A 25,461-nucleotide genomic window follows, 5' to 3' on the forward strand; every position below is an offset into this window, starting at 1 on the left:
AAGATTTCCCTCAACTTTTGAATGGAGAAGATCAGTTTTCAGGGAAGCTGCCCGCCAAGTAAGGCAGCATCTTCAGTTCATAAGGCAGCTGTATCCTGAGTCAGTGGGAACTACTCCAAAATGCTTCCCTGGGCCTGGAGGGGGTCTACCCTCTCCACCCCCCATGCCTCGTGGGCCCTTGTGGGGGGTCTGGACCCCCTCAGTCCCTGCCCGGGGGTTAAATGCATGGTTGACAGGAACTTTTGAAGGAAAAGGAGAGGAAATCAGCCAAAATATTAGATTTTATCTAATTTATTTATCTATTTCTGTTGTCTATCTATATCTATTATCTATTATCTATTTATCTATTTGGCATCAGTTAGATATTCATGTAACAGATAGCTAGTTTCAGGATGCAGTTTAAACACATTAACATTTTAAAAAGCGATTCACATTTTAGAACAAAAAAGTCAACCTGTGGGAGGTGAGAGGCTGAGGTTCTGAAAGCGAAGATGGAATGGGGGGCGCTGCTCTGCCAAACCTCGAAAACGCGACCATTTCAAAGGGCCCCGAGCCGACTTTGAAATTCAAGCATTCCGTCGGGTCTGTGTGGATAAAATGCCCGCTTGTGCTTAGTGGAGCCCGCTTACTGGCAGAGGTGGAAGGGTCTTGCTGAGCTTTTTTAAAAACTGCATTGATATTTATAGAATAGTTCAAACGCACCCACGATGGGCGTTTTATGAGAAAATGTATTACATGGGGTACTTTATGAAAATGATCTACTTCTGACCGTGTGGCACAAGAGGTGATGGGGCATTGATGTCGCCTGGGCCGCTTAGCAGCTGAGGCTCTTGAGACAGGATTCATGGTCCGCAGGTCCCAGCCCGAACCTCTGTCCATGCAGTTTTCACAGCTTGCATCCCCAGCTGGCCATTCTGCAGAAATGGCCCTGATAGTCCCTTTATGGAGGGCGTGCTGCTCTATTTGACATCATCTCTGGCCTTTATGGGAGCCTTTCACGATTAAGGGGCTTTGAATGCCATCTTTGGAAAGTGCCAACTTCCATCCTTCGTGATAGGGAACCCTGTCCTTGTCTCACGGGACTGGAAACTCGGGCTGGGTGTCGCTTGCCAAGATCGTGAGGAATCGGCAAGGAAGGGGATGCGATGGGTATGGGCCTCTGAGGATTTCTGACAGTGTTCATCTTTCCGGGAACCAGCCTCCATTTCCTAATGATTCATCCTCAAAAGTGCAGCCAGACAGCCCAGCAGATCCCGGGCCTGTCTGTGCAACCAGCAAACTAATCGTGCCCACTAACCGACCACACTGACCAAGCAAAGTCAGCGTGCAAACTGAGGGAACTAACCCTAAAAACTGTGGACTGTGAGCAAAATGCCACTGTGGCGTCTTCAGATAGAAAGTGTCCTCAGCCGTCAGTCAGTCTCCCTCCCTCTCTCTCTCTCTGTCTCTCTCTCCCTCCCTGTCTCTGTCTCTCTCAGCCGTGGAGGCCCAGACACACGCTTCCATCTGCCCCCGGCCCCAAGCTCCTTCCTTGAGGGTGCTGTTGCATTTTCTCGCAGACAGGTTTGGAGTCAGTAAATGTAATTCGAGATGCTGTAAGCGCAGGCCCTCCAGGACCACTTCAACCGACCCCATCTTAACAACAGAGTAATCAAGAGTTGTCTTGCAGGAACTGAGACCCCCTTGTCCAGTTCAGGCTAGTTGAGACCACCAACTCATCAACTGGGCCTGTGCAAATGCTCCGTAAGTGACCTTTTTGCTGTCAGGGAGCTAAAAGTTCCACCCTTGGATCCTGCCAACGCCACCATTTTGTGAGCATGGGTGCTATGAAGGAGGCATGGAGCTGGACTACGTGCGCAGGTCATCACTTGCCTGGCTTCTCACCTCCAGTCCTCTGTCTCCACACTCCAAATCCCCCTGCTCTTCATCCTGTAAACTGTGCCCCCAGCCCTGGAGCTGGGAGACAGATCTGAGCACACACATCCCGTCTCCTTGCAGCTTAGTCTCACAAAGTAGAGCTACGTTTCTTTTCCCAAAAGCTGACACGTAATAACTGACTTTTTGTATGCATATCAGGCAAGAGAACCCCTATTTTGTGCCGTGAAAATGCCACATCCGCCCATCTGCCTGGGGCCCGGACACCTTTGCTGCTCAGTAATTCAGCAGGAGGACACAGCCCAGGGGCACAGAGGAGGCTGCGGCAGGGACAGAGCAGACCAAGTATGCCCCGGGCCCTGTCCGGCTCTGCGGGTCAGTGGAGTGATGGTCAGGCCTGGCCCCCTGTGAGGTGAGGAGTCAGCACGGGTCTCTGACCCCCTTCCATAGGCATCATCAGGGGACCATCAGGAAGGGCTGAGGGTCTGCTGTATGCAGGCCCCAAGGGAGACAGCTCTTTGGGGAAATACTTTAAATTTAGAGCACCACCATAAGCAGTCAATCAAGCGCTACATTACAAAGCAGAGTCTTAAGCACTATAGATTCAGAGATGAAGGATTTTCCAGAAGGCAGATGGTCCAGGGCAGAAAGTGCAGAAATGAGGACTCATTGAGACATTCCATCTATTTGCCTGAGTCTCTTATATTTTTAGCTTTTTTTTGAACAGACATGGTCATAACTGCTCAGCACAGGGCTACAAAGCAGGAGACCCACATGTGCAGAATGAGGCCTGTGGGGTTATCCGGTCATGGGGGCACCTTCAAGTGCGAATAAAGACAGACGCGCTCTTTCCCCACCCCAAAGCATTTTTTAAAAAGACAAGTCACAATTTGACTTCATGGAATCATTATAAATCACTTGTAACTTCCAGCATGATGAAGATACAAATACTTTGACCAAAAAAAAAATTAAATAAAGGGTAAGTTAGTTCTACTATCATAGTCAAGCTAAGGTGGAAATTAAATATATAAGAATTGCTCATCTATAAGAATTAGAAAAAAGTTTATGTCAGAGAAAATGCCCCAATGTAGTTTAGCAAACCATACTGCATCATTTAAGGAAACAGAACGTTTATCTTTTATTGTGGACTGAACGTTTGTATCTACCCTCAGATCCATATGTGGATGCCCTAACCCCCAGGTGATAGCGTTTAGAGGCGGGGCTGCGGGAGGTGATTAGGGGTATATGAGGTCCTACGGGTGGAGCCCCCTTGATGGGGTTAAAGAGGAACTCGTGTGAGCCCCCCCTGCCCTGGCAAGGCGGCTGCAGCCCACAAGCCAAGAGAAGGGGCCTCAGAATGAAACCAACCCACCCTGGCACCTTGATCGTGGACTTCCAGCCTCCGGACCCCTGAGGATAGATGTCTATTGTTTAAATTGCCTGGGCTGTGGTGGTCTGCTGTGACAGCCCCTTTGTAGGCACAGAGCAGAAAGTGGGAGAATTTGAGAAAGTGCTCAGGACTGTAGGAAAAAGAAAGTTCTATGTCCTGAATCTTTTCCTTATGACCAGGAGGGTAGTGGGCGACCATGCCCAGTCTAAACCTTCATCCCTCCTGTTGACCGTATGTAGTGAGCGCCTATTGCGTCCAGGAACCGTGCTAGCTGCGATGAGGGGGGAGGGGAAAAACAGGGCGTCAGCCTCAGGGAAGCTTTGTCTGGCTGGAGAAAATCTGCAATAACTAAGGATAACCTAACAACCCTAACGAGGCAGGTACCCATGCTGTGGGGCCCGCTGGAGCCCGCCGCGGGAGCCAGGTAGGGGACATTCGAGGAAGGAGCAGTGTTTGGACTCAGAGTGGACAGGAGGTTGGAGGTTCGACTGGGAGGAGCAGAGGCTGCTTCTGGGGCTGGGGCTGGGGCTGAGGCTGAGGTGCGGGAGGAGGGAAGAGGGGTGAAGGGAGAGGAGGCAGACTGGGGAGCAAAGAGCAGGTGCGGGAGGAATCCAGGGACAAAAGGACAGAGCAGGTCTCTGGAGCTGGGAGGGAGTGAGGCCGACAGGTACCAGGGGAACCTCAGGGCTGGTCCAGGAGAGTCCAGATCCCGGTGACGCGTAGGGAGACTTTGAGGTTCGGAAATAAAGGAAGACCACCCAAGAGAACAAGCAGAGGCTGTCCACTCAGAGACGCTGGAGCAGGGGGGTCGTGTGGCAGAGACCCCAGGCAGGCAGAGGAGTGGGGGAGCCTCCTAGTGGAGAGGGGGGCTCAGGAGCACCCCGATGGAGGCCGTGGGCCTGGGGGAGGTGGGGAGGGAATTCCAGAAGTGGGGCTCCGATGTGGTTGGCGAGGGGAGCAAAATCGGCTTTCTCTGGTTGGTCCTGAGTTGGAAGCAGGGGAAAAAATTAGGGCAGTCGTCAGTTATTGATCAAGTTCCAGCTATTTGGGGCTGATTGTTACAAAAGTGACTGTGCAGCCTCCTGGATTGTGACCGGAGACGGCAGCCTGGCTTCCTGCAAGTCTGACGTAGGCAGCTAGCTTCCTGGGATGTTCACTGTAGACGAGGGGTCGGTTTCCCAGGCGGGTGGCTGCAGGTTGTGGTGACAGCTCCGTCTTTACAGATGTCTGATTGTTGTCTGTGTGTGTGCTCAGTCTCTCAGAAGCGGGCGAGGACCTGTACACCTGGGCTTGGAAAGGCCTGCTATCCAGCTGTGCTGAAGTGGGGCTAAGGAGAGACCAGTGAAGAGGCTGTGCTCCCCTGGCCCAGGGGCATGGCAGTGGGGCCAGCGCCAAACGGAGAGGACCTATGAGGTGTGTGTGAGCCAGACAAACCACACGCAGGTCCGTGGTTTGGGGAGCCCTCAGTCTCTTGCAGAAGGCACCCCGAGCAACAGTGACATAGAATGCAAAGAAAACAAGAGTTTTCCCATGTCATTCATTTATCTCAGTAAGAAATGAAAATTCCTATTGAAATGAGAATATGTTCTTATTTTCAAGAAGAGCATCCTTATAGAAATAAGAACGTTCTAATCAGTATTTTTTATCCCATTTTATTCTTTTATTCCATATTATTTCCACTTTTGTTTCTTTCCGCCATGGTCTCCTAACCAAGGATAAAACCTACAGTGCACAAAACAAGAAGTCATCACTTGAGTGCACTTTAAAGTCGTTTTCCTTAATTATCTTCCTCCATCTCCATGAACTCATCCCATTTTGGGACACATGCTGGAATTTCAAATTTCGGTTCCTATGACAAACTTGGCCTGCTAGGTGACAGGTCATGATGGCGCGTCTCTGATGTGTGACAATAGTGATGTCGGTCCCTGCTAATGTTTCGCTTCCCCCGACAACAGACTCCTCGCGGCTGCACTGCCCGGAGTTTGCACCCAAGCTGACAAACACAGTCATCCTGAAGAAGAGAAAGGGCGAGCAGATCTTGAGGTTTGGACGAGCAGAAGCCTGTAGGATGGAATTGATGTGGAGCCCAGGAAGCATCTCTATGCCAGGGCGTGGTGGAAGGATCTTCTTTCTTCTGAATCCCTCAGTCGAGGAGAAATCCTAGGCTGCCTGTGATGAATGAAGTCAGTTTTAATCCCTTAGCAATGCACAGCGCTGAACAGATAATCTTGCTCAGTAACGTCCTAGGGACACAGACTGAGCCTCAGCAGCTGCTGTGCAGAGGATTTCCGCCTCTGCTTGAATAATAGGTCTGGATCTCACTGGTCATTAAGGAAGAGGAAAGAGCCACTCAACAGTTCCTTGAAACCCCTGGCACTCCCAGTGTGTTAGCTTTGGAAATCACTCCCAACAGCAGCTGTCTGACCGCCTTCCAGCCTGCCTGGTCCTGCAGCTGGAAACGCATCGTCCCCATCATTTAATTAGCGTCTGTGTGGTCCTGATGCTTCTTGGAGAGAGAACTGCATTGCATCCCTTCTTCACAACATCCAACCTTCTGTGTTGCTTTTAGACTGTTTTACTGGGTCTCCGCTGTCAACCCTTGGAGTGGATTGGCACTATAGCAACTTCCCTCAGTGACAGCTTTGTGTCTAGTGTAGAAACAAGCTATTGTAAGACCATCAAAATACAGCGTCTTGGGGACGTTCACAACGGTGACATCAGAGAGTTTGTAGATAGCTCTGCAGTGCATTTGTGGGGTGACAATTTGGGGACTCAGTTCACTAAGGGTGCGCTGCAAATACATTTGTGTTTGGGATACTCTGTCTTCGGGGTTAGGTCAACTCTGTAAATCAAAACTTGTTTTCTCCTGGGGCCAGCCCGGTGGCACAGCAGTTAAGTTCGCATGTTCTGCTTTGGCGGCCCGGGGTTCACCAGTTCGGATCCCGGGTGTGGACATGGCACCACTTGGCACGCCATGCTGTGGTAGGCATCCCACATATAAAGTAGAGGAAGATGGGCATGGATGTTAGCTCAGGGCCAGTCTTCCTCAGCAAAAAGAGGAAGATTGACAGCAGATGTTAGCTCAGGGCTAATCTTCCTCAAAAAAAAACAAAAACAGAAACTTGTTTTCTCCAACTCCAGTGGTGATCTTGTGACTGTCTTTGAGGGGGTATTCCCCCTCACTTGGAGGGCATTGCAAAATTTAAGTAACAAGAATAATAGTTGTTGGAGTAGAATTTTCCTTAAATTTTATTTGTATTTATTTATTTGCTGTCAAGTATCTTTTTAATTTGCCAAAGTTCAAAATGTTCAAAAGAGTGGAGGTTGTAGGATCCGGAGTCAGGCAGAACCATGGAGTTAGTTTGTATTTAGAACTGTTAGTAAGCAGTTCTTGTATATTCACCTCAAAAACATCATAGATGGGAGCCGGCCTGGTATTGTAGTGGTTAAGTTTACGTGCCCTGCTTTGGTGGCCCTGGGGTTCACAGGTTGGGATCCCAGGTACGGACCTAGCACCACTCATCAAGCCACACTTTGGTGGCCTCCCACATAAAATAGAGGAAGATTGGCACTGATGTTAGCTCAGCAACACTATTCCTCAAGTGAAAAAAGGAAGATTGGCAACAAATGTTAGCTTAGGGTCAATCTTCCTCACCAAAAAAAAAAAAAAAAAAGATGATTGGGGAAACCAATGGAAAAGACATAAAATAAATTTAATTTCTTTGCACCTATAGTTTCAGAAATTCACGTTAGACACTGATTGTCTGAGGAGCCCAAAATAAACTTAGAAACCCATTTAATATGAAGAGTTATTTTTACATGTAATCGAGGGAAAAGAATAGTTTATGAAGGGATTCTCAGAGACCTGTAGCTGCAAAGATGTCGACCACTTGGGTTAAGAGGGGTATTAATTAACTCAGAGATTTATGGCGTAGTTGGCAATGGCTGATGTTTATTATCTACTATTTATTTTTAACAAATACCTAGGATTAATAGTTAATATTTATTTAGCTCTTTTTTCTGAAGTGCTTACATGAAAATCTTCTTTTGACGCTCAGACAGTGCTGTGAGGTAGATGGGGTAGGCGTGTATATCTATATTATATCAAAAAGCTAAAGAAACTAAAGCAAACTGGTAGGTGGATACCGGGGTGACCCTCACCAGGAGGAGGAGGTGTCTGAAGTTCATCGAAGGCCGTCAGCTTTCAAAACCAGCTTTCTTGTCCAGGGTCCCAGGTCAGAGCCGCCTGGCAAAGGCGTGCAAGGTGTGGTCAGGCCTTATTCACATCTGAAACCTCCACAACGACGCTGCAGCTCCCTGGAGCTCAGAAAGGGAAGGGACGTCTGTCGTTACAGGAGGAAGCTAAGATCTGGGCCTTGACCAGCCTGCTGGGCAGAGCTCGTGAATGGTGAGACCCCAACCAGGACCCAGGTCCCTGTGTCCACCCGGAATTGATTTCAGTTCTAACACACCACATAGAGGCTTTCTTGGTTGTTAAAATAAAACCTAATGGTGGGGGGGGGGGGGCCAGTCCAGGGGCACAGTGGTTAAGTTCGCACGTTCCACTCCGGCGGCCTGGGGTTTGCTGTTTCAGATCCCGGGTGCGGACATGGCACTGCTTGGCACGCCATGCTGTGGTAGGCATCCCACATATAAAGTAGAGGAAGGAAGAGGGCACGGAAGTTAGCTCAGGGCCAGTCTTCCTCAAAAAAAAAAAGCTTAATGGGGTGGTAGGAGGGAACAAAACGTGCCACTAAATACTGAAAATTGGACTCCACATCTGTGGACTATGTGTCTCTGTTCCTCTTGGTTCATTGCCTTTTTCTTATTTAAAAACATATTTTAAACTTCAAAGCATTTCAAACACACACAAAAATGCAAAAATCATGTATCAGTCATTCATGCGCTCACCAACTGCATCTAACCCAGGCTACCGTGTTGCTCTATTTCCTTTAAATCTTTAAATTTTACACAGTAGAGGACATGTAATAACTCATTGGAGAGCCCCACCCTTGCCCCATCCCTTCCTCCATCACAGGGGCAGCCATGGTTCTGTAGTCAAGAAAACTCTTTCTTGTTTTCATTCCTTCTATCACACGTGTGTGGGCATGCAACACTATAAAGCATTGTTTTATGTCTTTAATTTTCATAATGACATCATTTTTGCAGTTTGGTTATTCACTTCCTGGCACTGACTTGGGTGACAAACGCCGTGGAGAATACTTCCTGGGCAGACCTCGAGTGAGCTCTCCCCATCTCTGCACCCATCAGACTCTCTTATAAACACAGGGGGAGCACACACACACACACACACACCAGGCCTGCGTGTGCCCCCACTGACCCGGCCCAGCTGATCTGGCCATTCCCGGAACCCCGGGTGTTTACATTGTACCGCAGACAAGCTGCCACAATGATCTAAACGTCATTCTGTCTTCTCGTCCACATGAGCAAGAATTTCTCTTTATAGACATTACTAGGTCTCTCCAAAGTGGTTGTATGAGTTTCCTGTGGTTGCTGTAACAAATTCCCGCAAATTTAGGGGCTTAAAACACCAAAAATTTGGGGCCAGCCCGGTGGCATAGTGGTTAAGTTCATGTACTCCGCTTCGGCAGCCCAGGGTTCACCAGTTCAGATCCTGAGCGTGCACCTAGCACCACTCATCAGGCCATGCTGAGGTGGCGTCCCACATAGCACAACCAGAAGGACCTGCAAATAGAATATACAACTATGTACTGGGTGGCTTTGGAGAGAAGAAGAAGAAAAAATAGACGATTGGCAACAGATGTTAGCTCAGGGCCAATCTTTAAAAAAAACACACAACACGCACACACAAGTTTATCATCTTATAGTTCTGGAGGGTGGAAGTCCAACATGCCTCTCTCTGGGCTGATTCCAGGTGTCTGCAGGGCTGGCTCCTTTTGATGGCTCGAGGGCAGCGTCTGTTTCCTGGCCAGTTCCTACTTCTAGAGGCTGCCAGCAGGCCTTGGTTATGGCCCCTACCTCCTCCACAAAACCAGCAGCCTCGAGCTGAGTCCGTCTCTCTGGTTTTCTCTCTCCTGGCCCCTCTTCCATTTATAAGGACTCCCATGACTGTGTTGGGCCCACCCCAATAATCCAGGATAATCTCCCCATCTCAGGTCAGCTGACCAGCAAACTTAATTCCCTCTGCAAACTTAATTCCCCCTTTGCCGTGTAAGGTAGCTGTGACATTGGGATTTATATAATAAAAAATATCTATTTGGTCTTCGTCCTTGTTCCTGGCACAGAGCTCCTACAACCCGTGGAATTTCCTAAGTGTTGCGAGTGAAAAAGGTATCTTCTGTTATGTGAAGGAGGTGACTTTTAGGAGCTGGTTGCCTTGAAAACCAACCATGTGATGGAGGGTTGGAACTTCCAGTCCCACCCCTGACCTCTGGAGAGGGGCGAGGGCTGGAGATCGAGTTCAATCACCAATGGTTAATGATTTAATCAGCTCGTGTATGTAATGAAGTCTTCATCAAAACCCAAAAGGACGGGGTTCAGCGAGCTTCCGGGTTGGTCAACACCTGGAGACGGGGGGAGAATGGTGCCTGAGGAGGACATGGAAGTTCATCCCCCTGTTCCCATCCCTTCCCTACCCATGTCTTTCATCTGGCTGTTCCTGAGTTATATCCTTTATAATAAACTGGGAATCTGGTGAGTTTTCTGTTTATCTGGTTAAACCAGTTTAACTGGTTTCCTGAGTCCTGTAAGCTGCTCTAGCAAACTAATGAATCCAAGGAGGGGGTCGTGGGGACCTGCAACCTATAGTCTGTTGGTCAGAAGCACAGGTGACAACTTGGACTTTGATTGGCATCTGAAGGTGGGGGCGGGGGGGCCTCATGGGACTGAGCTCTTACTCTGAGGCATGGGATGCTGTCGCAGGATAGCAGTGTCAGAATCGGGTTGAATTGTAGGACATCCAGCTGGTGTCTGGAGACCTGCTCGTTAGTGGTACCGGGAAACCCCTCACACACACCCCCACACATTGCAATTGGGTGTCGAGAACCTAAATGTGACATATTCATAGGACCTGGACGTCTTTGGGGGGACACTTATTCTGCAACCACAGAGGTTCGACCAGCCTTCACTCCCACCAGCGGTGCGTAAGACTTCCTATTTTCTCACTTCTTGCTGAGATTTGGTATTATCAGATTTTACAACATTCTCAATCTGATGGATAGAAAATGATGTTTGCTGACGGTTTTAATTTGCTTTTCTCTGTTTACAAATGAACTTGAATATCTTTTCATATTTTTATCGGCCTTTCAGCTTTCATTCTTGAATTACCTGTACCCATCCTTTTATCTCATTTTTCTAATTTTTTTTTCACTTATGTACAAGGGTCTTTATAATGTGGAGACTAATTCTTGGTCAGCAATCAGTTACAGGTGTCTCAAAAATCACTTCCCAGATGAGGCTTAGCTTTAACTTTGTGAGGTTTTTGTTGTACACGAGGTTTTATGTCAGTGTAGTCACATTTGTGGATCTTTCCATTTACGATCTGTGGATTTTTAAAAATCTTATTCATAGGATTTTTCTTTAGTGTGATAAGGTAAAGATATTCTTTACAATTATTACGTTTTAAATTTTTGCCTTTCCAACATGGGTCTTGATCCATTGGTATTTATATTTGCGGGTGTGAGAAAGAGCTTTCCTTTTATTTTCGCCTGTCTTCTGTGTCTGTCTTCACCCCACGATGGACGGATCCAATCTTCTCTCTCCCCTGCCTTCGGCTCTGGCTCCCTGAGGACGCTCCCATGTGGGAGTGACTTTGGAGGGGGGTCCTGTTCTGGTCACTGTTCAATCTTCCATCCTCCCAAAACCATAAATAAATTCCACAGTTTTTAGTAAGTCTTGATATCTACTACTGGTCAAATATGCCAACTTTTCTTCTTGAAAGTTATCTTCATCATTTGGACTTTTTGTACCTGCGTGTGAATCACAGCGTCATCTTGTCAAGTTTTATGAGAAACCTTTTTTGGATTTCAATGGAATTTCATTTAAATGTATAAGTCAATTTAGGGAGAATTGCCATCTTTATGACAGCGAGTCTTCTCGTCAGTTAACATTTAGGTCTGTTTTCTGTATTTTGAAGCATTTTCAAATATCCTCCTTAAGGTTTAGCTCAATTTTTTCTTGTTACGTTTATCCCCATGTACTTTTTTTTTGTACCATAAATGAAATTGGAATTTTGAGTTATGTTTTCTTACTATTTGGCGCTGGTGCATGTGTGCATTTGCGTGTAGGTGTGTGTCCACGTGTGTTTGTCTGGTATCCAGCAACCTTATTGAACTCACTCTCTTTTTAGCTTTAAGAGTTTGTGGTTTCTCTGGGATTGTCGATATACACGGCCCATCCAGTCAAAGTGTTTGTTTGGGCCCAATAAATAACACTCCTCTTTCCTACCCAGCTTCTGAAGTCAAAATAAGCCAAAATCCAGCCAGAGGTCATCCTATCCTCTCTATTTGAGGAAATGCTATTCGAGAATACATGATACCTACAAACAAGCGAGTTTCCCAGTACGGAACCCCAAATTAGCATATTTGCTCATCTGACGGTCAGACACTGGCCTGTCCCCTTTGTCCACCCAGCTGACCCCACGGCTTAGGAAGATGGAGGACACACATTCACTGGGACAGGCCAGAAACTCAGAGCAAAGGAGGAGGAAGGAAAAGCCAGGGATGAGCAGAGCATGAGGGGCTCGGTGCAAAATAAAAATGCAGAGCTCTTGTTCAGTTCCACAGTCTCCCTCCAACTTGTCATGGTGCTTATTTGGTAGCTATTTAACGTCATTCTAAGTATAGAGAAATTAAAATTTTAAATTACTGGCATGAATTTTGCCAATCATCTTTATATTCTACAACTCCGGTTTTCAAGGTAAATATAAGAATGTTGAGCTTGTCCAAGCAATCATGGAAGTTACACAATGTGTATTTTGTAGCTCTTAGGTGCTTATGTATTTCCTTCTTAACGGAAGGGGGAACTTCTGCACACAATGGACTGTGTGGTTTCTAGTCCACTTCTTGCTGGGTGCACATTCACCTGACACCTCCGCCCGGGCACACTGGGAACGAGGAAGGACCCGGAGGAGAGGGAGTTGGGGCCACCCTGTCTTTTCCTCCCTCTGTGTCACGTTTTCAGCTTAAATGAACCGCTAACACAGGGAAGTAATGAGAACTCCCAGCATGAGGGAGGGTTCCTGGGTCCATGGGTTTTCTCAGGACACGTTGCCTCCTTTCTCTGTTCCATGAACATCGTCTCCCAGGTACTGGGTCATAAATGGAACACATTACCTTGAACTCCGGCCGTCACGGGTCCCCCACATCCTGTGCTCATGGGCATCATGACTGCTCTGTGCAAACAGGAAGGCTAGAACAAGAACAGACACGTGTTCCACCGCCCTAGCAGACAGAAGGTAGGCTCAAAGAGAAGATCATAAGATTTCAAGACAATGACAGCAGAGCATCCAGTTGACAGGACTGGTCCCATGCCCCTGAGATGGGTCCTGGCTACAGGCACGGTTCTCCCTCCAACCTCACCTGTCACCTTTGTCACTCAGCCTCTCCGAGTCGGTAGGTGTGGGGGCTGTGAAGAGTTATTAAGAAAGAAGCTAATGGTGTTTCTTCTACATGAAACCAAAGGTTTTCGAGGGGTGAATTGGAGAAGAAAAGGGTGTAAGAGAAAGAAGGCTTCTCCCCAATATATACTGACTACAAATTCTAATCTTATATTTTCTGTTTGTTTTTGTAGCATCACTGTGCTTGCTGGGGCCTCGAGCACTCATTCATTCTTGTTCTGTGTTAAAGAAAGTCCTTTTAACACCTCCCAGTTTTTGTATAATTTTTAGGTAGACAGGCTATTTTTAGGTTAAGGAAAAATTTGTCTATTATTATTTGCATACACATACATATTACTGAAGAAGAGTGTTAAATTTTAATATTTTTTGATGCAATTGTTTTTTTCTCATTTAATCTGTCAGTAAAATGAATTGCGTTAATAAATTGTCCAGTTAAACCAATCACGCACGCGTGGGATGAACAATATTGGTTATGAGTTTTTGTTTACACTTTTAAATCATTTTGTTGTGGAACATTTTAAACATATACAAAAGTTGAGAGACTAGAACTTCCAAAATGCCTGTCACACAGTTTCAACATGTGTCAGTCGAAACCCTTCTTTTCATTTGCACCCTACCCACGTTCCCACCACCACCCATGCTGGGGTTTAAGTCCAGACATCGAATTGTTATGATTTGTTTTTGTTTTTTTTAAAAATTGGCGCCTGAGCTAACAACTGTTGCCAATCTTCTTCTTTTTCTTCTTCTTCTTCTCCCCAAACCCCCCCCCCCCAGTACATAGTTGTATGTTCTAGTATGTAGTCCTTCTGGTGGTGGCATGTGGGACACCGCCTCAGCATGGCCTGATGAGCAGTGCCATGTCTGTACCCACGATCCGAAACAGCGAAACCCTGGGCCACTAAAGCGGAGAGCCCGAACTTAACCACTCGGCCATGGGGCCCGCCCCCGATTTGTCTCTTTTAGTGCATTGCTGGAATCAGTTTGCTAACACTCTGTTTAGGATTGTATCTTATGCTTGTGAGTGAGATCAGCCTATAAAATTCTTTTCTTGTGCTATGCAGATTAGGTTTTCCTATCAAAGCTCTACCAGCCCATGCAAAGTTCTCTGAAGGTTTCTCTCATTAAATTCCAATCACAGTATATAGAAGACAGGAACCACGAGTTCATTAAGGGTTCAGTGGACCTTGACCTGTGTAACCATGTGAGCATGCTAGGGGTGTTGTGGATTTTGAGCGTTTATACTTTTTTTTTTGACGCTTGTAGGTCTTCTCATCTTTTCTCTTACTTTTCTTGAGTCAGCTTGCAAACTTATACTCTACCAGGAAATTTTCCATTTCAGCTAAGTTTTTAAATGTAGTAACATAAAAGTATTCATGAGTTTCCCTTAAGATTTGAAACATAATTACTGTGAACGTGGGTGCATGATTTTCATTTGTATTACTGTTTATTTCTGCTCCCTCTGGCTTTTATCCTTGGTCAGTCCTGCTAGAAGCGGAACAATATTATTCATTTTGCCTAAGAAATTGGTTTTTTTCTTTTTACATTTTTTGTCTGATTGTTGTTGGCAGAAGTGTATTAATGTAACTCAGCTTTCCAAAGAAGCAATTTTATTTGTACTGGTACTCTTGGTTTTTCCTTCATATTTGGTTTCATTAGTTTCTGTTCTTTCATTGGTCTTTTCCCTCTGTTTTCTTTGGGGTTATCCTGTGGTTCCAGGTGGTGTGCTGGGCTCAGAGGCTGTCAGTCTTGGTACCAGCCATATCCTACACCTTTGATATGCAGGGGTTTTGTGGGTGCTAATTGGTAAATATTTTTAGTTTCCATTAGTCTTTCTTCTTTGACCTGTGAAGTTTTTAGAAGATCTTTAAAATCTTCCAAACAGGAAGGGGTCTTGGACGTTGTCCTTTTGTTATGCATCTCTAGTTGATTGTGAGGTCAAAGAATCTTTTAGTTTGCTTTGTGTTTCCTATCTGTGGGGACTTCCTTTGTGACCTCCTTGGGGCCAGCTCTTGGAGACCCTCCTCTTGTGCTTGGTGTTGGCAGGGTTTCACCTGTATCCGTGAAGAAGTGGGTCCTTCCCATAGCCTGTGCCACGTGAATAATCTGTTAGTTTCTGGGGGAGGTGTGATGGAGACTCCCTATGACTAGATTGGCCAATTTCACTGTGTACAGTTAAAGACTGTCTTGTCCAGCTGTGCTTTAAGACGGCTTTATTTTCCTGGTGAATGATTCTCTTTGTCATCACACCCTGGTGGCTCATGTCCCTAATAATGCTTCTTTCTTTAAAATCTGTTCAGCCTGTCATATTGTCACAACCCCCTCTCTCTGTGCTTTGCGATTTCCTGGTAGATTTATTTATATCTGTGTATTATTATGATAATATGATATTATGTTGTTAGTGTGTTCCCTTGTTTTAATGGCTACTCAGGTCCTTTTACAATTATTGAGTTCATTTGAATTGATTTCCAATATCTTATTCTACGTTTGCTCGTCACTGTACTTTTTGTTTGATTTCTCCATATTATTTTGATCGCAATTTCTTTATTTCCTTTTATTCCTCTTAAGTGTTGGAAAGGTACGTATTTTCTTTTGTTTCAGTGGTCCTTCTTTTTTTTTTTTTTTTTTGAGGCTGAGCTAACATCTGCTGCCAATCCTCCTCTTTTTGGTGAGGAAGCCTGGCCCTGAGCTAACATCCGTGCCCATCTTCCTCTACTTTTATATGTGGGATGCCTACCACAGCATGGCGTTTGCCAAGCGGTGCCATGTCTGCACCCGGGATCCAAACCGGCAAACCCCAGGCCAACAAAGTGGAACACAGGAACTTCACCACTGCCCCACTGAGCCGACCCCTATTCTTCATATTTTGACATACACACTTGTCTTCAAAAAGCATAAATTGAACCATTATTTCTTTTCTTCTCTCGTATAATGCAAATGCTGCAGGATGCTTTCAATCCCTCTGTTCGACTCCGACCTTCGTATTCACTGCATTTTGGCTGCGTCTTGTTGGCATCTCCTCTGTCGGATGTTACTGTTGCTGCTGTGGTTGCTGCTCATGCTCTTATCTAGCTTCACCACGTTCACAACTTATTGGATCAACATTGCTTCCTGCATTCTCTCTTTCCTTCTCGTTTCATTTTTCTTCTTCTTCTTGAGTATCTTTTAGAAGTTCTTTCCCTGAGGGTCCATGATCTCATTCTTTGCCTGAAATGATCTTTATTTCACCCTCACTCCTAAATGATGACTTAGCTGGGTGTAACATCTACATGGACAGTGACATTCCCTTATCACATTCGTCTCATCATTTCACGGCCTCCTGAACTCTATAATCACCATTCCTTCATTCTAAGATAAGATATGTGAATATATCTTATAATAAAAACTCTCTTATAATTGTATAAAATAATAGTCCTCCTTGTAAATGAGGACACCTTAGACTTCAGGAAATACGGCTTTACCGATGAACAGTCTGTGTCTAGCCTATTTTTCCTTCATAGGGAATGTCTCTCTCTCTCTCTTTCTTCTCCTCTTTGTAAAGATTTCTTTCCTTCTTTTTCATTTTTTTACCCCTTTTTTTAATTCCTTCCCTCCGTCTTCCCCTCTTTCCATGCATTCCTATTTTCTTAGGATCTCTGCTGTATATTTAAATTTTTAAAATATTTCCCCCAGAAAGCCCATGTGTTTGCATCAGACGGGTCCTTCGGCTCCTTCTGCCTTTTTGGGAGGATGTCACTTAGTCAGTTTTCCAGGTTTCTCAGCCTTGACACTGCTGAAATTTGGGGTTGGATGACCCTGTGCTGAAGGCTGCTCTGCGCATTGTGGGATGTTTAGCGGTATCCCTGCCTCTACCCACTGGAAGCCACTACCCTGTCCCCTGACAGTTGTGACACCCAAATACGTCTCCAGACGTTTCCCAGGGGTGCAAAATTACCCCCTGTAGAGAACCACTCACTGAACGCACAGCAGAGGCAATCATCTTCTGCACTGATGACTGAGCAGGAGCCTCACGTCCTCATGGAAGCCGCTTCCTGCGCAATGATTCTTGTTGGAGGAGCTTAGCATCTGCTCAGTGCACGCTTTCCAGAGATTGGCACAAAGAGCTGACAAGAAAACTTCCTGAGAGTAATTTCCCTCTAGCTTGGATATACCTCCTTTCCGCTTATGACCAGAGGCTTCATGCTTCTGAAAATAGGGAGTGAGAAATAAAAGTAAAAAGCATTTTCAAATGGCTTCTTCCAACCTAATTCCTAGAACCGAATTCTTCTTATAAGAAGGACTCTTCTGAGTGGCTGTCTGGTTGTGCCGTTAGAGGTCGCCCTGCTTCATCCACAGCTTCCACCATGGCTGTGCTATGACGGTGGGTCACGCTCCAGGATACGGGACCTCAGACGGAGAGCGTCAGTCCCACCGTCACTTCCACAGAAGAGGCACTGAGGGCTCAAGAGGTGATGGGGGTCGGGCCCAGTGGCACAGCGGTTAAGTTCACACGTTCTGCTTCTCGGCTGCCCGGGGTTCACTGGTTTGCGTCCCGGGTGAGGACATGGCACCACTTGGCAAGCCATGCTGTTGTAGGTGTCCCAAGTATAAAGTAGAGGAAGATGGGCACGGATGTTAACTCAGGGCCAGTCTTCCTCAGCAAAAAGAAGAGGATTGACAGTAGTTAGCTCAGGGCTAATCTTCCTCAAAAAAAAAAAAATAAAAAGAGATGATGGGACTTGCCGCCGGCCACAAAGTGGAGCAGAGCTCCAAGCCGGGGCTTCCCTCTCACCACACCCGGGCGTGAACAAAAGCTAGCTTTGGGATGGACTGATTTTTTGTCAGTTAGCTTCACTTGTTTGCAGGCTGGCATTTTACATCTGCCCTCGGAAAAAAGGCAGAGCAAATGGTACTTGCTGATGTACCCGATGCATGGAAATCAAGGATCTGATAAGCAGAAATTAGTTCAAGATGAATAAACATGTTATAAATAAAATCAAGAAGGAAATAAACTTGTGTAATGGAAGAAAGAAAAACCCTGAATTACTATTTCTCCCTGTGTTATCTCCCTGTGAATCTATGTATCTGTCCATGTGTCTATCTATGTATCTCCGTATGTATCTGTCTGTGTATCTGTCTGTGTATCTGTCTCTGTATCTACCTATGTATTTATATATCTGTCTGTAGATCTATATACCCCTCTATGTATCTATCCATGTATCTATCCTTGTATCTGTGTATCTATCCTTGTGTCTATCCATGCAGCCATGTATTTATCCATATATCTACCTATGTATCTACATATCTATCCATGTAGCTATGTATCCATCTACGTATCTATCTATGTAACTACCTATGCATCTACCTATGTGTCTGCTCTGACTAGAAAGGGAAGAATGTTGATATTTCACTTGAGACCCTCCTTGAAGTCAATCAACCCAAACCCCTCAGTTCAAAGGTCAACATCAGGGAGCTGCCCAATTCCCTAAAACCCATGCTGTTTCCAGGGAGGCTGTGTTTAAGGCAAACACAGAAGGATCGAACCAAGTGTTTGGAGAGCTGCGATGAGAGTCACAGCAGGCAGGAAGGAATGACAGATGTGTTTACGCACTGCCTGCAGATCCCTTCTTGCCCCTGCTGGGTGGAGGTCACAGCTGCGAAACGGATTTTGTAAGGTCCTTCCCTCAGATGACTTTCCTTTGTCCCCTCCCCACCCACACAAGTCATCTCTTGGCACTATTTGTCCTGGGAACACTCATGGGTGTGTCACGTGGCAAGGCTGGAATTTTGGATGCCCATCCGTGCTCAGGTTGGAGTGGCGTCGTTAGGCCTCAGGTTACAAGAAACAGGGGCGTCCTTCTCCTGTCAGGTGCTGATGTGGGGCCAGAGAAGCAGCGGCATGTCTCCATCTTCCAGAATAAATGTCCCTGTGGCAGGGGAGGGTGACCCGGGATGAGCGGCAGGTGAAGGACCAGACACCCGGGGCTTGGGTGGTGGCCAAACCACATGGCCTGGTGTGTGATTGCACTGTGCACTCCCATGCTAGCAGCCCGGGTCCGTCTCTCAATGTTCTTCAACACTGCGGGGGAACATCTCCAACGACCTCATGGCTGTGCACAGGGCTACACAAGGGACTGACCCATGGCAGTTACAAAAACAAGCTTTGTTAAGCTAAATGTATGATGTTTTAAGAAAAATGTCAATTGACGGGGGTTGTCTGTGCAGGAAGACTATCGCTGTTTTTGTGTGTGTGGTTCCGTCTGTTTCAATATTTCAAATATATTAATGTGCTTTTCTCTCTCACACTTCCTTTAGCTCCAGCTTCAGCCTCAGCCAGATGCATTGCTTGTAATTCCCAAAAGCAGGATTTTAAAACTTACTGTGGAACAATTGGTATTGAACGTCAGGATGTGTTAAGAAGGAAACGTGATTCCTAAATTCCGGAAGCCTCAGGAGGAAGGAGCTCGGAATCCAGGACACACGCATGGCCCCAACCCGTGAGGGAAAGATAGGAGTTCTAGCTGCTGAGATGAAACTTCTGAGTCATTGTGGACAAAGCCGTACAGTTGAAAAGCACAGGTTTCTATGAAGCAGCTTTTCCTTCCTGCTGTAGATTCCAGAAAGGGAGGGAAGGCAGATCCAACATGGAAGAGGTCAATGAGAAGCTGGACCATCAGGGTGGACATCGCCCTGGGGGCTGTGTGACTGAGAAAGCCGATTAACCTCGACGATGCTCGTTTTCCTGGCTCATAAAATGGGGGTGATGATAGGTATGATATAACTTTAAAAAGCAACTTGGAGATCCTGAGCAGTGCACGCCATCCAGGAAACGAGAAATTCTTGTCCCAGTCTCGGTCCTCAAGTACCACCCCTATAAGTTTCCAGGTCTAAATATACAGATGTTTTGCCAGACATTTATCATTTGTACATTGAAATAACAAACTACTTGCAAGTTGATTTACCCTCCAAAAGAAGTAGCATTTCCAATATTGAGTCAAAGATACTGAAGAGGCTTTAAAGTTTTCCACATTAGCCGTCTGTGTCAAGTAACAATAAGGTGCTTGTTTTTAAGTGAAAAGCCCCATTCTATGTGTTTCCCGCTGAGCTGGGTGTTGATTGTCTGCAGGCAGCCCAGCGACCCTGCCGGCCGCTGTCTGTCCTGCTTTTACAATCAGTCCTGGGGAGCTTTGAAGCAGCAGAAGATGCCTCTGAGGGTTTATCTGAAAGGCCTCATTGTAGTCCGTCTGGTTGTTTTTAGAGCTGGCTGGAAAAGAGATCTCTCTAGATACCGTGCTTAGAAATCAGTATGCACGTGTGGTTTCCACTGTCTAATTAATTCAAAATGATCACGAGAAACTTTGTCCTCTCTACGCAAGGCACAGAGAGAGAATGACTTTTGACCTTTAATCCCAGTTCCTACCCTGACAAAAGTACCCAATGGCTTTGAGCGCATCATTTCAACCCCCCAGCTTCTGCCGGGTGCTGAGGAGCCTGGGGTCCTAATTAGTCCTTGAGGGGACTGGAGGGGACGTGAACTGGACAGATCCTGCCTGAGGGACCAGGACTCTGAAGGGGAGGGCAGAGCTGGCGTGCACCCTGGGGCTGCCCAGAGCTGACCCAATTTTGCAGCACCATCCTCTCTGCAAACCATCAGCCTGTCCTTCAAAATCTCTTCTTTCTATCTAGTCACCTTGCTCTTCCATCGCCGCCCGTGGTGGACATTGGGGTCACTGAGACGGGCGTGCTCCTATATTTTAGACTTTTCTGGCATCTGTAGTGTAAACACAGCCCAGGTGGATCCAAGGTTCGTAGGTTTGAAGAACCATGAACAGAGGGAGGATGGAGCATCTGCTTTCCTACGAGCAACATGCACAAGGGGGCGGCTTCAGTCTAGGACCCCAACGCTTAACTTGTCATTTTGCCACCTGTTTTCAGACCCTGTCCAATTTAGACTCTTGAGAGATTACTATTTCTAAAGTTAAACAGTCGATTAAACAGGATTTGGTTTAGCCCATCATAGATGTTAAAGATTAAACCAGACCGAGGAGGGAAAACAGCCCACAATGGAGGCACCCGCCCTCATTAGGACCTGAGCTGGCACTGCCATGCCATGCGGGAGCTCTTGACACTTTTCCAGCAAGATGCCCACACACCGGTGAGTGGCTGTCCTGGCCACTCCAGGAAGACAGGGACACGGACAGTCCCGTCTTCTTCACCCTTGATGTCAGGGAGGGTGGCAGTGCTCTCTGAGGACAGCCATTGTTGGCAGAACCCTGGATGTGAGAATTTCATTGTTCTGCCCTGAGTGGCACTGAGTTACCAGAGCTGGGGGGCACAGGGTAAGGTGGGACTGACCTGCCCCTGTGCCCGGACAAGAGGCTCTTGGATCCGCCTGGGTGCTCAAAAATGGCAGGAGTTAAGAAGGCTCCCGGAGAGCCATGCACCAGGGACGGCTCCGTGCTGGGAGGGGGACCCCAGCAACCAAGAGCAGTGACTGTGCCTGTGGACCCCCGGTGCCCACGGTCAGGGTGCTGAGCCACTGTCGACAGCGTGGGACAGAGCACATCCCTCCGTCCCGAGAACCGCTTCTCCTGCCTTCGACTCACGGAGCCTGTTGGATTGAAAACAAAATGCCAGAGAGAGTTCCCAGGTTGCTCCTCCAAGGAGCCAAAGAGAACCCAGAAATGAGAAGATGTCAGGGGGCCGGCCTGTGGCTGAGTGGTTAAAAGTTCTGTGCGCTCTGCTTCGGCAACCCAGGTATGCGGGTTTGGATCCTGGGCTCTGACCCACTCCACTCATCAGCCATGCTGTGGAGGCATCTCATATACAAAATAGAGGAAGATTGGCACAGATGTTAGCTCAGGGTAAATCTTCCTCACCAAAAAAGAAAAGAAAGAGAAGATGCCAGCAGCAGTGGTCTGGGGCCAGGCTCCCAGAATCGCGACCTCCTCTGCATCCAGACCCCCTCATCCAACAAGGGTGGTGGCCTGGGACAAGGTCACTGCAGAGGAGGAACCTGAGCAGGGACCCTGATCACCTGCCCAGCTGCCCCTCTCCCAGTGCATCAAACAAGCAAACTCTTATTCCTGCTCTTCTGGATGGAAGGAGCAAAAGCAACCCGAGCCATAAACATGAACGTGGAGTGAAGGCTGGCAGAAGCTGTAGGGGGGAATTCGCTTATTCCAGGGGTGCACAGACCCGCACATGCACAGCGCCTTGGGTATCGGTCCAAAGCAGCTCTTCAGGGAGGCTCATCACATACCAGCTCTGGTCCCACCCTTCACGGCAGCATGAATCCATCCCAGGCTAGTATTAGCTCTCACAGAAGAATGGGGATTTGGGTGAAATAGTTTGGGTAGAAAATGAGAACAAATGGAGACAGGGTCGTGCAAATGATCCAGAGCTAGTTTGTTAGTTACATGCAAGTCCCTGAAGAAAAAAGATGTAATTGCAAGAATGTCTAAATTGTTACAATATAAATAAAGGATTTACGAAAACATCTTCTTCCTCCCGTGCCCCTGCACAGACTTGTTAATTTGACCGAGAAGTCAAGCAGGAGAATTCCAGCAGGGTTTTTAGTGGCTCACGGCTTTTATGGAAATTCAACATAACATTTCTCGTCCCCATTTTCCATTTTGGCACGTAACTTGCCGCTTAAATCTCACGTAACACTTGAAGATAAGTTAAGCTTTGTGCATAAGGAAGGTTTCACTCATTGCTTTTCTTTTTAAAAAATGTGTAAAATAAAATGTGGAATTTTGGTAGTAGAAAAGAAAGCGTGCATTGTGCCTCTCCAGGGCCCAAACTGTGTTCTCGTGGCTCTGCCCTGGCAGCAAAGAGGTTAAGCTGACGTGTGAGAAAGAGAGACCCATTCAGCGGTGGATGTAGTGGCTCTTTGTAGTTGATCTCTTATCAGCTTCTGGGGGGGAATAGAGATAAATAAGCTAGTTTCTGTGGCTTTTAAACGGAGACGACCATGAAAAATTCTCCAGAATGGCTAAGTAATAGTTGTCAGAGGCAATTGGCTGAACTTCCAGCCAAAGAGGTTTTCCAGCTTCTAAAAAGAGAGCAGGAAATAGTTTCGGCCTTAAGAATAGCGCCTTTGTAGGGCCACTTAAAAGGACAAATCGCATCGCGTGCTCCCTGCGCTGTCCCCCATCGGGGACCGAGGTGAGAGCAGGTGGGGCCCCACTAGCAGAGCCCAGGCACCTGGCCCCCAGGAGACCTCTCCGTGGATTCCCCTCCAGGGTCTGCTATGGCTTGGTTTGTTCTGTTTTCAAGAGTGCTTGGGGAGGGGAGTGTAGAGCACGGAGTCAGAGGATCCTAATAAGAAAGTGCACGCTAACTCTGGCCTGGTCTATCAGGATATTTTCTTTCTGCAGCGGAAACAAGAAAATTATGGTGCTTTTTAAAACGAAGCAATCCCACGTTCTTGGGCCCCGGTATTTTATTCCATTCAGCGCACAGGGAAGGCAGTGGCTGTCCTCGTTTCTCTTTGCATCTGCTGGAGTCCAGGCCCAGACCCTGCAGGTTTTGAGGGTCTGTGGGTCTTGACTGGGCCTGTGGGTGAATATTTCTCCTCGGCCACCAGGATCCCCATCCCAGGTGGGGCAGGGGTTATGCCAAGCTTCATTGTTAGAACTGAACTGTGGTCCTTCCACACAATGTGAATGATGGTTGAAATGGGGTCGTGCCTCTCTCCCACCCCTCCAGCCCCCCCCCGGGGGGGGCAATGAAAGCCCCTCAGTAACAAATACCAACCCCCCAGGGTGGGGCTGCCTCGCTCCCTGGCATCTTGGGCAGGCGGATCTGACGCTGTCGTAGGTGTTAGAAGGGATAAGAATTCTCACAGCTATTTTCATAACTCATCCTCTCTCATCCAGGAACCTCACCCGCTTGTCTGATTGCTTAGTGGGAACAACCAGAACTCAAGTCTGTTCAATCCAAGAGTTGAGCAGGTGAAGACCAGGAGAGAGAAGTATTTCACACTTCACTAGAAAGCGCTCTGGCCCCACACTGTTATCAAACAGGAAGAAAATCTCACTCAGGAAAGCCCAGTTTGATGGGGTGGGAGGCCTCCAAATTCGCTTGCCCTCGGGACCTTGGTTAGGGGGTCCTTATCTAGCAGAAGAGATTGCAGCCTCTTAATCTGGAATCAGTCACAGCTGGAGATGGGGATGTGGATTCCACAGGCCGGCAGCAGGGAAAGCCCCATCGCTGGCAGACAGGTTTTTTTGTGGGGCTGAGGATGATAAACCCATTGGACCAGGTTTGTGCTTTGTTTTGTTTTAGCAAGATTTGCTGGAGAGGGCCCGTTTCCCCCCAGTCCTTGTGAGCACGGGGTCTCTGGATCACGAGTCTGTTCAGGGTGCAAGGTCGGAGACCAGTGCGCTTTGCAGAGCAGCCGACCCCAAGGACACTGACCGCGTCCCTCGGGCCAGGGATGGGTGGGTCCAGCAGCATCCTGCCTGTAACAGAGCCTTGCAAAGATGGGGACACCGAGTGACCATTAGCCAAGCCCTGTGCTTGGCTCATAAAAGCACCTCCGTCTTTCATAAAATGGAAATTATCATGCCTGCTCTTGAATTTAAAGAAACGCAGTAGGAAAGCCCAGGAGACAGAATTCCTGTTTTATGGGAACTGCAAATGTTGCCAATGGAAACCAATCTGTTTTTCAGAGAAGAAAATATGTTAGTCCTCTTCTGAGGTTCAGCAGAGTGAGGCCGACAGGGTGGAGGGGTGCGGTCCTTAGAGCTCCCCGAAATCCTTCTGCTCACGTGCTGAAGAACTGATGTCACGCCAGCACACAGCTGATGCACGCAAACTTTGATTGCACTGTATGTTTGCATCAGAGCCCTGGTGCTCTGGGAAGGGGACTTTCACTTTACGTGGAATTCTATTTATTAATAAAAAGACCATCCTCTTTGTCCTGGCGTAGTTGGCCTTGAGTTAGGATAATAGCATGTTCAGGCTCGGAAAGCCACTAAACTCTATCCAGAAATAGCCTATTAAGTGCTTCTCTTGGCATCAGTGAGAAGCTGGCTCTGGTGGTTCACTGGGGTATGAACACCTGGCATTCGATTAAAATTGAACAGATTCCATGCCGGCCAGTGGCGAAGCTGTTAAGTGTGCATGTTCCACTTTGGCAGCCTCGGGTTTGCCGGTTTGGATCCCAGACGTGGACATGGCACTGCTTGGCAAGCCATGCTGTGGCAGGCATCCCACATATAAAGTAGAGGAAGATGGGCACAGCTGTTAGCTCAGGGCCAGTATTCCTGAGCAAAAATAAAAAAAATGAACAGAATCTAAAATGTTGCATTGTAATTAACACCCAAGAAAACCCAGGAACCGAGATTCTAAGAAGGCTCCCCAGGTGTCGCCTTGATAGGCTGACAACATTCCTCTTCAGGGATGCGTACTGTCAATGCACCTTCCGGCCTGCAGCCTACCAGGACCAGCTGTTTCACCTTCAGACAGAGGACATGTGGAAATCAGAGCCGAGTGAGAAAGCCTGTCTCTTATCACTGTTTCAGGAAAACCCAGCGGATGTTTCAGCCTTTTTAAACTAACAAGGAGAACAATTCCCCTCCTTTCCCCACACCATCCCTACCCTTCTGAGTCC

The 25,461-nt window shown here is 47.2% G+C and overlaps 2 long non-coding RNA genes across 2 annotated transcripts; both read left to right on the plus strand.

Annotated features, from left to right (window-relative positions):
- Window positions 1-376: 376 nt before the first annotated feature.
- On the plus strand, window positions 377-6,177 carry LOC124243897 (uncharacterized). The gene is made up of 3 exons (XR_006889801.1): window positions 377-2,287; window positions 4,520-4,678; window positions 5,221-6,177. It is a non-coding gene; the product is annotated as an uncharacterized LOC124243897 (long non-coding RNA).
- Window positions 6,178-9,077: 2,900 nt separating this feature from the next.
- LOC124243505 (uncharacterized) lies at window positions 9,078-22,338 on the plus strand. The gene is made up of 3 exons (XR_006889693.1): window positions 9,078-9,940; window positions 10,314-10,385; window positions 19,155-22,338. It is a non-coding gene; the product is annotated as an uncharacterized LOC124243505 (long non-coding RNA).
- Window positions 22,339-25,461: the final 3,123 nt, after the last annotated feature.

The sequence above is a fragment of the Equus quagga genome, chromosome 8 (genome assembly GCF_021613505.1).
Source record: "Equus quagga isolate Etosha38 chromosome 8, UCLA_HA_Equagga_1.0, whole genome shotgun sequence".
Classification (NCBI taxonomy): domain Eukaryota; kingdom Metazoa; phylum Chordata; class Mammalia; order Perissodactyla; family Equidae; genus Equus; species Equus quagga.